At 37.2% G+C, this 12,519-nt stretch overlaps 1 pseudogene; it reads right to left on the reverse strand.

The window, feature by feature from the left end:
• Positions 1-82: 82 nt before the first annotated feature.
• On the reverse strand, positions 83-9,904 carry LOC137130877 (transient receptor potential cation channel subfamily V member 5-like; annotated as a pseudogene).
• Between the last annotated feature and the right edge of the window lie 2,615 nt (positions 9,905-12,519).

The following is a 12,519-nucleotide window of genomic DNA, read 5'->3' on the forward strand; positions in this document are numbered from 1 at the left end:
ACTCTTTATTTTAGCTCAGTATATGATTCTGCTACATTTTTTTATCCATCCAACTATTGACACTGCTATAATCGCTATATACTGTATATATTGCTAAGGATAAGAAAAAATTATTTTCTGTCCTGTAACACAACAGCAATAATTCAACGGTTGACTATATAAACTGAAACAGTTAAATCCTTAGTTTTTTGCAATGTTCTTCATTGAAACTCATCAACTTATTTGATGGAAGGTGTTAGAAAATACACTTTAGTCTCAAAGACAGACTCTAGACATATCTGACGTCCTCATCCTGATCCAGCCGTTGCTGCTCCATCTCAAAACCCAAATCACTGTGGTGAATCATTTGCCATCGTAACAAATTCTCATTGTTGTTAAATTGGCCATTTTTAGATCGGATTTTGGAGGTTGATGCCTTCCTTTTGTCAGTCTTCTCATAGTCCTCCTTTTCCTTGATATGTTGTCTTATCTTGTGCAACATTGGGTCGTTTCTGTCCTCAACCCTGCAAATGTGACACTTCAAACAATTCTATTTTTTTTAACACTAAGGCAAAAAAAATAAATGCATTAGATTTATTGCAAAAAGTTAGATGTGAAGGTTGATACTACTCTCATGTCCTTGCAATAAACACAAACAAGAGACTCCCAGCAGCTGTTACTGTAGCTTAACATTAGGACCAATACCTCTAAATCTCAATTATGAATATAAAATTTTATTGGTAGAATAAAGTATTAGCCCAATACCAATGCCATAACCTCTGGGTAGGGCAAGGCAAGCTGTTTCACACTATTTTCAAACTTTATCTTACATGTTGACTCTATAAGCATGAGTGACATTGATCTTCTCATTTAAATCTGGTCAATGGTGAGGGTTATGATAATAACACAGTTTTAGAGAGTGAGAGTTGTGATTCACAGTGCAACATGAGTGTGGCTGCGCTGCATTAAAAGGTACTATGAGTGAAAAAATGTGAGTATTTTTAAGTATAAAAAAGACTTATTACTTATTACTACTTAATTACTTATCTCACTTAATTTCAGCTATAGTCTCAACTTTATTCATTTGCTGCTATAAAGTGCTTATTATTTCATTTTAAGACAATGATTATGATTCTGACACTGCAGTACTCTCTTACCTTAGATACCAGCGCTCCTTTAAGCCACAGTCTAGCCCACATACCCCGAGTCGAGGCCACATCCAGCGTGGGAGCCTCCTCTCCAGCATTAAAGTTGTGGCCACCACCTGCATGACAACTTAAAGCTCTTATTATGACATAACAAGTACAAGGTGCTTCTGTGCTTTTATATTTCTATCTTTAGATGCATTATTTGTAAGTCGATATGTATGTGTTACCTAAGTTTTCCAAAGCTCATGTCTCTCTTGGGCCACCCTCCACTGTGTGTCACTCATCATGGCTATCAGTAGATTAAGTAGAAGGATGTAGGAGACCACAGAGAAGGCAGTGTGCATCACGTGAACGATTGGGGGTGTAAAGATGGTCTGATCCACAGGCAGATCTATGAGGCCAACAGTGAGCTCAAACTCAGAAAAGAGAGTGATGGGAAAAGAGGTATATGCAGGGAGGGATCCAGGTTCCTGCGTCATATACACAATCCACAGGGCTGAGGAAAAGGAAAAGGTCAAGATCTAAATAGCTGAAAACAAATATTTCTTACATAGATTTAGAAGCTTTGTGTGAGTTGAAGGTTTTTTCTTGTTCAGCCCAGAATATACTTACAGGTGGAGAAAGCAATGAGAACAATGACAATCAGCCACATAAACCTTGCAAGGTCTCCAAATAAAATCTAGGGGAAAATAAGAGACATGGTTGTTCAAATAAATGAACTTCAGTAAGCATACATAAATTCATCTGCTTGAAAAACATTTCAGCACCGGTGCGAATGAATAAACCATTATTTCTACAGTTCCTGTAGCATTTCTCACTGTGCTAAAGTCAAGGCTGAGCTGTTTCTTACCTTCTGTATCATGATGACATAAGGGCCGAGCATTTCGAAACCTCGGGCGAAGAACATTACATTACACCAGCCGAGAACCAAACACACAGCCATCACCACAGCCTCTCCCTGTACCTCGCAGACTCTGAATACACACAGCAACACCACCAAGCATGCGTAGCTGATACTGGTCAAAAGAAAAACAGAAAGGTCAGAAGGTATCTGAAACAGTAGGCTTCATTTTACTGCTTGGAAGCGTTTAGACTTAAAGGATGATATGAAAGGGACCTCCTAGTGCTGTCTGGCCAAAATAGCGCTTAGCTCCCACTCTCAACATGTCAGGGATCTTTTGCAAAGAAACATACGGCAGGATGTGCATGTGAAAATTCCTGTACTGCTGCATACAGAATTAAGAAGTTTATTAAATTTACCTCCAGCAACAGGATGGCAAAAGCTCCCAGAACAACTGATGATTTCACCGACCAGCCGCAGGCGGTCCTTGCTTGTAACATAATTCTCCTGAGATATGAAAGGAAAAATAAAAATAAAAAGCAAAGATTTCATGTTGAAACATTGCAGAGAATACATTTATTTGAAATGCTCTATATGCTTTTAATCTGTAACAGTAGTGATCCAGTTATTTGGCATATATCATAATTAACAAACTTTTAAAACTTGTAAATTTTAATCACGTTACTAGTGTCTATACCTATCAGATAAACATAGCAAAGTAAAAAGTAGAAAAAATGAAATAAATCACCAGTACAACAACTTGAATATTTAGTATCATTCTACCCTTTTGATATCTTTTATGGTCCCTTATGTATTATAACATTATAGAATTATGTAATTACACTGAAATATCATATTTATACCATTACTCCAACACACATTGAGTCTTTTCTGGATGCGGATGGTTTTGTCCATGTCTGACTGTGTGTAATTCTCTGGAATGTCCTTCAGAGGGCGAAATAGACAACAGAGTGTGAAGTTCCCAATGTACAACAGATAAAGCAACAGCAGCAGCCTGACGTGACAAAAGGAGAGAAAAAAACACTGTAACACAGGGCTGGACATGTGTGCAACTCAGATATTTGACTTGACACTTTGGCATCACATTTTACCTGAAATAATGTTTTCCATACAGGTTCCACTTTAGACTGACAAGCTGCCTCACAGGGGTCAGCTCGAGTATCCTCCTCGTCTAAAAACAAAACAAACTTGGCTTTCAGTGTTGTCTAAGTATTAAGTTACCCTCACTCGCATGTGGATCCACCTCTGCCACTAAATACAGTGATTTGCATTGTACCTCTCTTCTCGGGCTGCCCACTGTAAGTTCCAGCACCGACATGTTGTCAGCCCACGAATCGATCTCTGTCAGGTCATACAAGTGAGAGGTCAAAGGACCCAGTCTCCACTGAAAAACACGTCTTTTATTAACCAGGTGCTGAAATACCTTAAAAAGACAAAGCAAATCACTACAGTGAGGACAGAAATAGTGAACACCTGATTCTACCTTTCAGTTCCTTTATGCTTTACTCACCACATTGTTTCCCTTTTTGGCAGCCAGTTTAAGAGGTGTAAGGCCTCGGAAGTTGGGCACCATGTCGAGTGGCACTGATCGGTACGTCTCTGCATCGCGTGCCATAATCAGGTCAATGGCCTGGCACGCTATCATCTTATTGGGCTGCAGAGCCAAAATGTGAAGCTCTGTGTTGCCTACAGAGAGTATAAGAAAAAAAGAATAATACTTTACAATAAACGCGAGTAGTTACTGACAAAAGACACAGGAGTGACTCGAAAAATATGAAAAATTTAATAAGAAGTACTGATTAACTCTGAATTAAGGACTATATAGTAGATGCTGATGTGTTTCTAAAGAACAAATAGGGGGATACTTTATTATGAATCAGTACTTAATTGTTATTAATGCATTTCTGCAAAAATCAATTTAGTCTTTTTTTACATAATTAATGTATAACTATTTATTTCATAATTAATTACTTTTTAACGTACCTTTCAAGTGAATTGACACATGATCTTGAGTAATTAAGGTCCTTGTTAATTAATGAAAATCTAACATAGGATTTCATAACTAGTTCCCTAATAAACTAGATACAGAAGAATTCTCAGATTTCTTAATTATTATATTCAAGGCACATGAAAGATTACTTTTCTGTCAGGAGTATCCAGGTTGACTAAATGTCTCGAATATTGGCCTGACATGCATTGGTAATCCAAATCGTTAATTGATGTTATCTTTCTCTTGTATTTTTTAGGCTTATATTTACCTGTAAATGGTAAATGGGTGGTTTTATTTGTGCTTTTATTAAATTATTTTGACAATTTTCCTTCTCTATTACCCACTCACACACTCACACACACCAATGACTTCGGCTGACATGCAAGGTGCTTGCCTGAACCAGTGGGCACAAATTGGGGTTCATTGTTTTTCTAAAGAACACTTCAAATCACAGATCTACCTACTGAGCCCATGCCACTCTCCCTCTTTTTCTCTGACATATGTTTTCTACTGGCTGTCTGATGTGTCTCCCTGTCTGCTTTATCGTCTTTGCCCCTTTTTCAAACTTTGTTTTAGTAATAAGACAAACATCACAGTATAGGTTTATATATATATAGTAAATCTTTTTTTATAATGAGTGTCTATTGTATTTCTAATCACGTTTCAGTGATCGGTACAAAACAAAATGGGGGACAGATGCATTCTCTCAGCTTTCGCTTGTCCATCTTTTATATCAAATTTAAATATCTGTAAAAGCACACAGTTTTGGCACAGACACAGTTTAACATTCTGCTTATCATTAGGTGGTGATTGCCAGAAATAGATGGTTAAGATGTTGCGATTTTTTTAAGGATAATTAAAATGTTATTTATTTATTTTGAACATGTTAAGCTAACTTGATGCCGCTATTAACTTTAGTTATGTGATGGTGATTTTAAATTAATTCGATGCATGCATTCGAGCATGTTCTTCAAGCTAAACACCCATATATCTTCCCAAGACAAACTAATGGGACTGTTTACAATTTGCTGGTTTTCTGCATGAATTGCTAAAAAAATGTACATCTAAACCAAAAATATTTCCAACCATTTCTAATCACAAAAAACATGGTTTTTCATGTCTTTATTGAACACACCCATTAAACATTAAAAGTGATGGTGGAAGAAGTAATGACAACACTAAGCTTCTGATGTTATTACATTTCAAATTGAGTCAGGTGTTAGCAAACTTGGGGTCTAATAAATAAAAAGACAAATGAGATGTGGTTTAGAGCTACCCTGACTTATAAAAACACTCAAACAGTGACAGTGTGCCATTCACAAGCAGTATCAGCCTATGTGAGCCATGTCTTGCCAAAGAGAGATCTCAGGACACCAAAGAACCAAAGAGTTGTTGAATTGCATGTTGCTGGGTTATAGAGTAATCTCAAAGACTTTAGATATTCATCAGTCCACAATTAGTTCTATTGTCTATAATTGGAGGGGATTTGGTACTTTGGCTACTCTCCTTAGAAGAAGACATCCAGCCAAGATCACTCCTTATGCATAAAGCAAAATGCACAATGAGGTAAAGAAGAAAACTTATATTATTCATTGGAGTAGGTTAACATCTCTGTTCATGATACATTGAATCCGTTGTGGGACACACCATGGAATAAGCCTTTACACTTCTAAAATATACTGCAGCATGCCTGAAGTTTGCCAAATAACACATTGACACTCACAACACTACTTGGATAATATGTCTTGTGGACAGAAGAACACACTACATTTGGTGTACCAACACGTACCAACATCATCCTAACAGTGAAGTACGGTGGAGGGAGCATCGTGATTGTAGGCTACTGCCTTTGGACCTGGACCACTTTCCATGGTGGAAATGAAAAAAGAAAATTAATTCCAAATTTTATCAGGATCTCCGACAGGATAATGTCAGGGTGTCTGCCCACAAGCTGACTATCAGAAGAAGCTGAGTGATGCAGCAGGACAATGCTGTAAATCTATTAGAGAATGGCTTCAGACACACATAATGTGCTTGGAGTGATCCAGTAAAAGCCCTGACAATTGTTTTATTCTGAACTCGATCTCCAGACTCATCTGCTTTGTATACCCAGCCCATGGTTTGCTGCTGCTGGTATAAACAAGAGCTGTATTTAACAGCACAGTGGTTTCCATCTCAATAATGATCCAGTCATAAATGATTAGTATTTGATAGATATAAAAAAAAAAACAGCTTTTTTGAAGATCATATTTCTGAGACTCAACCTTTGATAAAGTGTTCTACTGCCAGTGTATACTGTCAAGAAAAAATCTTGCAAATTATTTCATTAGCTTTCTTTGCATTTTACAAACAGTTTCTATAAAGGTACAGTAGGTCTAAAAGACCTTCCATTGAGTGTGTTGTAAGTGCAACATCATGTGATTTAAAAAATCTGAAATTAAGATTGTTCCTTATTTATTCATCACCAACTACTACTGTTTTAAGTGAAAAGGTACTCAACAAATGTTTAGTCAGGAGACAGCCACTTCTACACGAGATAGCATTTTATACCTTGGTAATCCTGGAGTCTGGTGCTGGCCCCTGCCTCAATTATCATGGAGATAATTTCTTCATTCCCTGCACTTGCAGCAAAGGACAGGATGTGCTCCCCTGTTGAACAAACGCATGTTTTCAAGACCCCACGTTTGTAGTTAGTTTACCACCTGAGCTACAGCTTCCATGTACATTTTAGGTTCATGCTTACTCACCAAAGTAAATGAGTCCCCCCTTTTTTTTCCCTAAGTACTTGCCAGTGACTCGAGGTGCAGCCACATCACCACCACGTTTAATGAGACGTTGGACTAAACCGACGTTCTGATTGACCACAGCGATGTGGAGAGGAGTAACACCTGAGACAAAGGAGTCAGGTCAGTGCACATAACATCACTGCAACTTTTCGTACTTAGCTCATACTTATTTGCTTATGAGTGAAACGGGTTATCCTGGGAATCAGCAGGGAATGAAATATTAAAATTATTTACTTACTAAAATTAGCAATAACACACTATAAAAACACTGAATAACACCGAATTAAAGATTAAACTCTTGCACTACAACTTTTACAAGCACTGGTGACACAATGTACTTTAAGTATCAAAAGCCTAAGTAGTAATATACAGAATGGCCTTATGCCAAGTAGCCAAGTTAAACAATCAGAATATTGCAGTCATATAGTCATATAGTCAAGATCATAAAGGCTAGTGGCATGGTTTAACCAAAGCAGACGGGGATCAAATGTGGAGTTTTCATCTATTTGGGATTTTGTGGCATGATTCTTTTAGTGCGAGTACAACCATATTCAAAGTTTAAAAAATAAGGATGATTAAATAAAGTAATACGGAAAGACCCCCCTTAATCCATGTTTCTTATCTCCATATGTCTCTCAAATTCTTTATTTTTCTTTGTTGCTGATCATAACTTTAGGCGTGTACACGCCCATGTGCAGGATATTTTAACTGTGTGATTACATGATTATTCCTCTGTCCTTGATTCTGAGTTCAAATACAGTTATGTCAACCTTGGAAAAGTTCAGAAGTCATTGGCTCATTGATGAGTTCAGGTGCTCCGTCCATCAACACCATAGCTGCCTCCAGGTTATTATTCATCACAGCAATATGAAGTGCAGTCTCCCCGAGAGCACCTAAATCAGAAAATTACAACTACACATTTAATACTATAATACACAGAAAAAACTGAAATGTTTAAATTTGCAGCTTAGCGTCACCTCTCTCAAAGATATTAGTGGATGCACAGTCGAGCAGTTTCTTGATACAACCAACCCTGTTCTTTTTAGCCTCGTAGAAGAGAGGAATGTCATTTATGCTGAAGGACAGAAGAAAAACACAAAATGAAACAAACAGGCTTCTCAATCAGTGACACAACAAATATATTCATAAAACTATTTGTAGAGGATCTTTCATAGAGGTTCATGTAATTCAAAGTGGTTTACAGATGAATGAACACAAAATACGCAAAAAGTTGAACACGGATAAAAGCTAGTGACAGATAAAACCTGCTCACAGTAAACCAAAATAAAAATTATCTTTAAGCCACAAAATATTTTCATCCAAAATCAAATATAAGAGGTGGGCTTTAAGATTTGTTGAAAAATATTAGTACAAATCATAAAAAGTTTAAGAAAAGTATAACAATCATAACAAACATACTGTAATATACATATATACATATAAGCCAGGCTTAGCAGATACATTTTTAGCCTGTTTTTTGTTGAGCCTGTTTACTAATAGTTTATTATTAGCATTACTAATAGATTTCTCAGTCCAAGGCAGTAACCTACAGGAGATACAGCTGTGTATCTTCCGCATAGCTATAGAAATAGATACCACAGCCACCTGAATAAAATACAGCATACAGATTTTAAAGTAATGGTTGTTAAAATTGATCTTTGGGGTACCTCATAGGTGGGCTTATAGTATTGGGCAAATGTAGTGTTCCATTTTGATCTTTGACACTGTTAATTAATCAGCATTGTTCGATGCCTGAGTTCACAGTGGCCGATTCATTACAAAAAATTCTGCTGTCATATCTGCAGCTTAAACAGGCACCACTTCAATTGCATATGTGACTGAACATTTTTTGATGTTCTTAACTGGATGGATTTTACTGGCATAACAGAGCAGTGAGTGAAATGACTGAAAAAAGAGTTGTGGTTTTCATGCTCCCCTCTCTGTGACTATGGGCTGAGCTGAGCTGCTCCTGATGCACAGAGTGGACAGGACGAAAGACAGAGGGAGCCAAGGTGAGGTGAGGCTTCCCTAAATTGAGTTTATGATTGTATGTCGCTGTAAGTGGACTGGTAACTAATTAACTGGCAAGTAATTAATTTATCATTGCATGTTGAACAAGTAAAATTCTCAGAATAATAGTAAGATCAGCTCTGCCTGCAATCTCCTGTTCCCCATCATGTTACTCGCAGCAAGCTTGTAGGCTAATTGTTAATTACTATGAACATGGCATAGTGAAATCTGATTGTATGTAGGTTACTGTACTGTACTGATTTAGCCCAATTTACTTCAGAACTTTGAGTTAAGCAAGTTCTGGTGAACTTTATTTCTGACAACAGTTCACATTCCCAAACCCATGCCTCCCTCTGCCAGGACTAGACTACCTGCAAAGCAGAGTCACGTGATAGAAAGAGACAGAGGATCGGTGAATAAAAGTGACTGACTGATACAATGAAATTACAGACAAAGAAGACTAAACATGTTTGAACTGTATTTTGCAATAGAAATCATTATAGTGTTACAGTGAATGATTTGTTATGGCAGGATAGCTTCATTAGCTTCATTACATAATTACACAGCAAATGATAACAAGACAGCAGTGCACTGCTACATAACAACGAAAACCTATTAAAATGTTAATGTGCTGAATTTATGGAGTCAAGCCAAAACCAATAGCTTACTCTGCTACTGCCATCACGACTAGATAAATATTAGGCTTTACACCTGTACCATTAATTTTCACATTGCAAGAAGCAGGAAGTGCTACAGTATGTGATATGAGTTTCTTACAGTTTGCTGTGGAGCAGAAAGGTTTCATCCAACATCCTATCCCATTCTTTCTTGTTTCCAATGCCAAACCTCAGCTGGCTCAACCAATATTTAAGGTCACTTGGAGCAAATCTGGTCTGATTCTGAAACATTGACCTGACGTGTGACTGAAACCCACCAACCAACCAACAAACAAACAAACAAATAAATAGGTTCAGTTTAATATACAGGGAGAGAAGCAATACCAGCACTTAAACATTCAAAATAAAATGCAATAACAAAAAGTTTCAGTCTTACCATTAAACAAATGCCACTCCTCAATGTCAAAAAGCAACACCAATAAAGAGTCCCTGAAGAGAAGTGAAATTCCTGAGCTGTGATAATTTTTTTATAGCTACAGTATCTTCGAGCTATTAGGGAGGTGACATAACTGAGAACAGATAGGAGGGGACGTAGGAGGAGGGAACAGCAGGTAAGACATAAATGTGGAGGTGTTAATGACCAGGGAGGCACTGCAGGTCAAGAATCCCACAGCTGGAGCCCCTTTCAACATTTACTAAACATCTGGGGTCTTACTACTGACGGCTTAACTGTCCTGGTAGATAAATATTTGTATACATACAGTACTATGGTACAACCAAGTAATTGACACAAAAGTGCAGCACTGATGTCACATTACATTATACAAAGTTATGACACCAAGTTAAACAAAAAAGCCTATTGCTGCATTTCATCAATTTACCAAAACAACTATGTGCAAATGTTTTAAGTCCTCACATGCAATATGATTTATTTTCAATACAAAATAACATACCAGTATCTTATATAACCGGTGTCATATTTACAATTGTGAAGGTGAAGGTCTGTTTACAATATGTGCCAGGGAGATAATGTGTCATGGTCTGCCTTTGGTCTACCTCTTTATCTAACTTAATGACCTTGTTCTATGTCAAATCATCTTATCCACTCAAGCTCATCCCATCCATACAACATTTTGCTCTAGTCATATTTGGGCCTAATTTCAATTCTTATTTTATACCCCTTGCTCCCTTGTTTTTGAGTAGTGATTAAAATATCTCCTCATGACATGAGATCCAAATGAGTGGTCTCCTTTTCTGAATGATCCTAGGTAAAACCATGCACTATAAACATTGGGATCTATAACACTGTTTATACAGTATCTACACATAGCTTTACTGCTTGCAATCACAATACACTGTTAGAAATGTCAGACGGCAAGCTGTCTATCCTGCCCTGCCCACCTCATGTATTGGAAGGCAAATAATATTTGCACTTTTGAACCTTATACAGTAACTCACTGACAACAGTGACTGGGGTGTACAACCCCTGACTAGTTGACACTGTTGGTCATGTTTTGAAGTCTTAATTTTAAATTTTAATATGTCACTAGGACATTTTTTTGTAATTTATCAGTAAGCATTGTGGTGAAGTTTACAAGGTATCTATCTGACCCTGCTCAGATGTTACCTTGCTAACATGAACATTCTTGTCGGTTTGTGCATGCTGTTACCAGTACTCACAGACTAATACATATCAGCTGTATTTAGCTTTTTCACAGTGTAAAAGTGAGACCAGTTTTCCTCCTTTCTTGTCCTGACAATCTAAAAGCATTTGTGCTTAAAGCAGTAACATTAGCTCTTATCCAGGAGCCGGGCTGCAATGGTGCAGACCTGAGGTAGTTAATAAGTAACATTAACAAGTGCTGCAGGAGCATAAGCCTCTGATGGTTGAACTAAGGCTGTCTGCATAAGCATGTAAAGTGGCGGTATGTTACTGATGTTTCAGCTGATTGAGGTGTGCTGACATTAAGCAGCTTGGAAACAACATTTCAATTATGTTTCTCTTAACACTGCTGCAGCCGCAAAGTTTCTATCTTGGTAATGACCATAGATTTTATTAACATTTGTTATTGATCAAACCATTTACAAGTTTGGTCACATTAAGTCACATCAGGAAAACCTAATCTTGGATGTACAAAGTGTTGGGGTAGGTAGTTACCAAAGTGTGTTACATATAATAATGCTTTTCATAGTCGGAAAGTAATATAACATTATCTCATCAGTTTAGTAATGGTATTACTAGGTAATTTATGCAATAATGTGTTATATTCAGAAACCATACTGTGACATTTCTTTTAACATTACTAATGTATTTGGGACAAAATGAATCTCAGAAGCTCCTGTCTGTCTGACTTGCATGTTACTTTACACTCATCAGGTCAGACTACAATGACAGAAACATTCATGTCTCCCTGCAGCAGGAAGATGCAAAGAAGCAAGTTGGAACTGACTTCCTATTATCAGTAAAATCCGTGTATGTGAGGGAGCTTCAGTGGCTTGTAGTTGAATATATGCAGACAATATGAACAGTGGCTTGAGGAGATTTCTTTGTTACTGTTCACTGGCTGATTAGATTCTTTCTAAACACATCTCATTATGTTCCACTTTAGGTCTAAGTGCTAGCTTGAGACTTGGAAGCCCTCCCTAGGTCCTCTTTCGACAATGTTATTACAAACAATTATGCACCATTTAAAATTCAAGGTTAAGAATTACATTAGGGCTGCAGTGAATAAATGGTACAGTCCTGGTGTGGCAGGAGAAGTGATTAGACTCATAGTATCAGATTAGAGGTATTTAACATGAATCATTTTCAAATGAAACATACCATTAAATTGACATAATTTGTGTTAGTAAATTTGAGATATTACTTTGCTTGTATTGTACTGGAACTGTACTGTGATGTGTTCATGTGCCAGTTATCACATGGGTCAAACTGCTGTTCCTGGTTTGAGCTGTTTCATTTTATGACATTTATTTGTACAGTTATCTAAGGTCTTTAGGTGTCAAAAGCTCCTGGTAAATCTACGCTGTGTATAATCATTGCAAGGTAGTTTTAGGCTTCTTCTCTGCAGCATCCCAATCCTGTGGACATTCTGTTGAAAGTTTGTAATATTTTAAATATTTCTGA

This window comes from Channa argus, chromosome 7, assembly GCF_033026475.1.
Source record: "Channa argus isolate prfri chromosome 7, Channa argus male v1.0, whole genome shotgun sequence".
In the NCBI taxonomy this organism is placed as follows: Eukaryota; Metazoa; Chordata; class Actinopteri; order Anabantiformes; family Channidae; genus Channa; species Channa argus.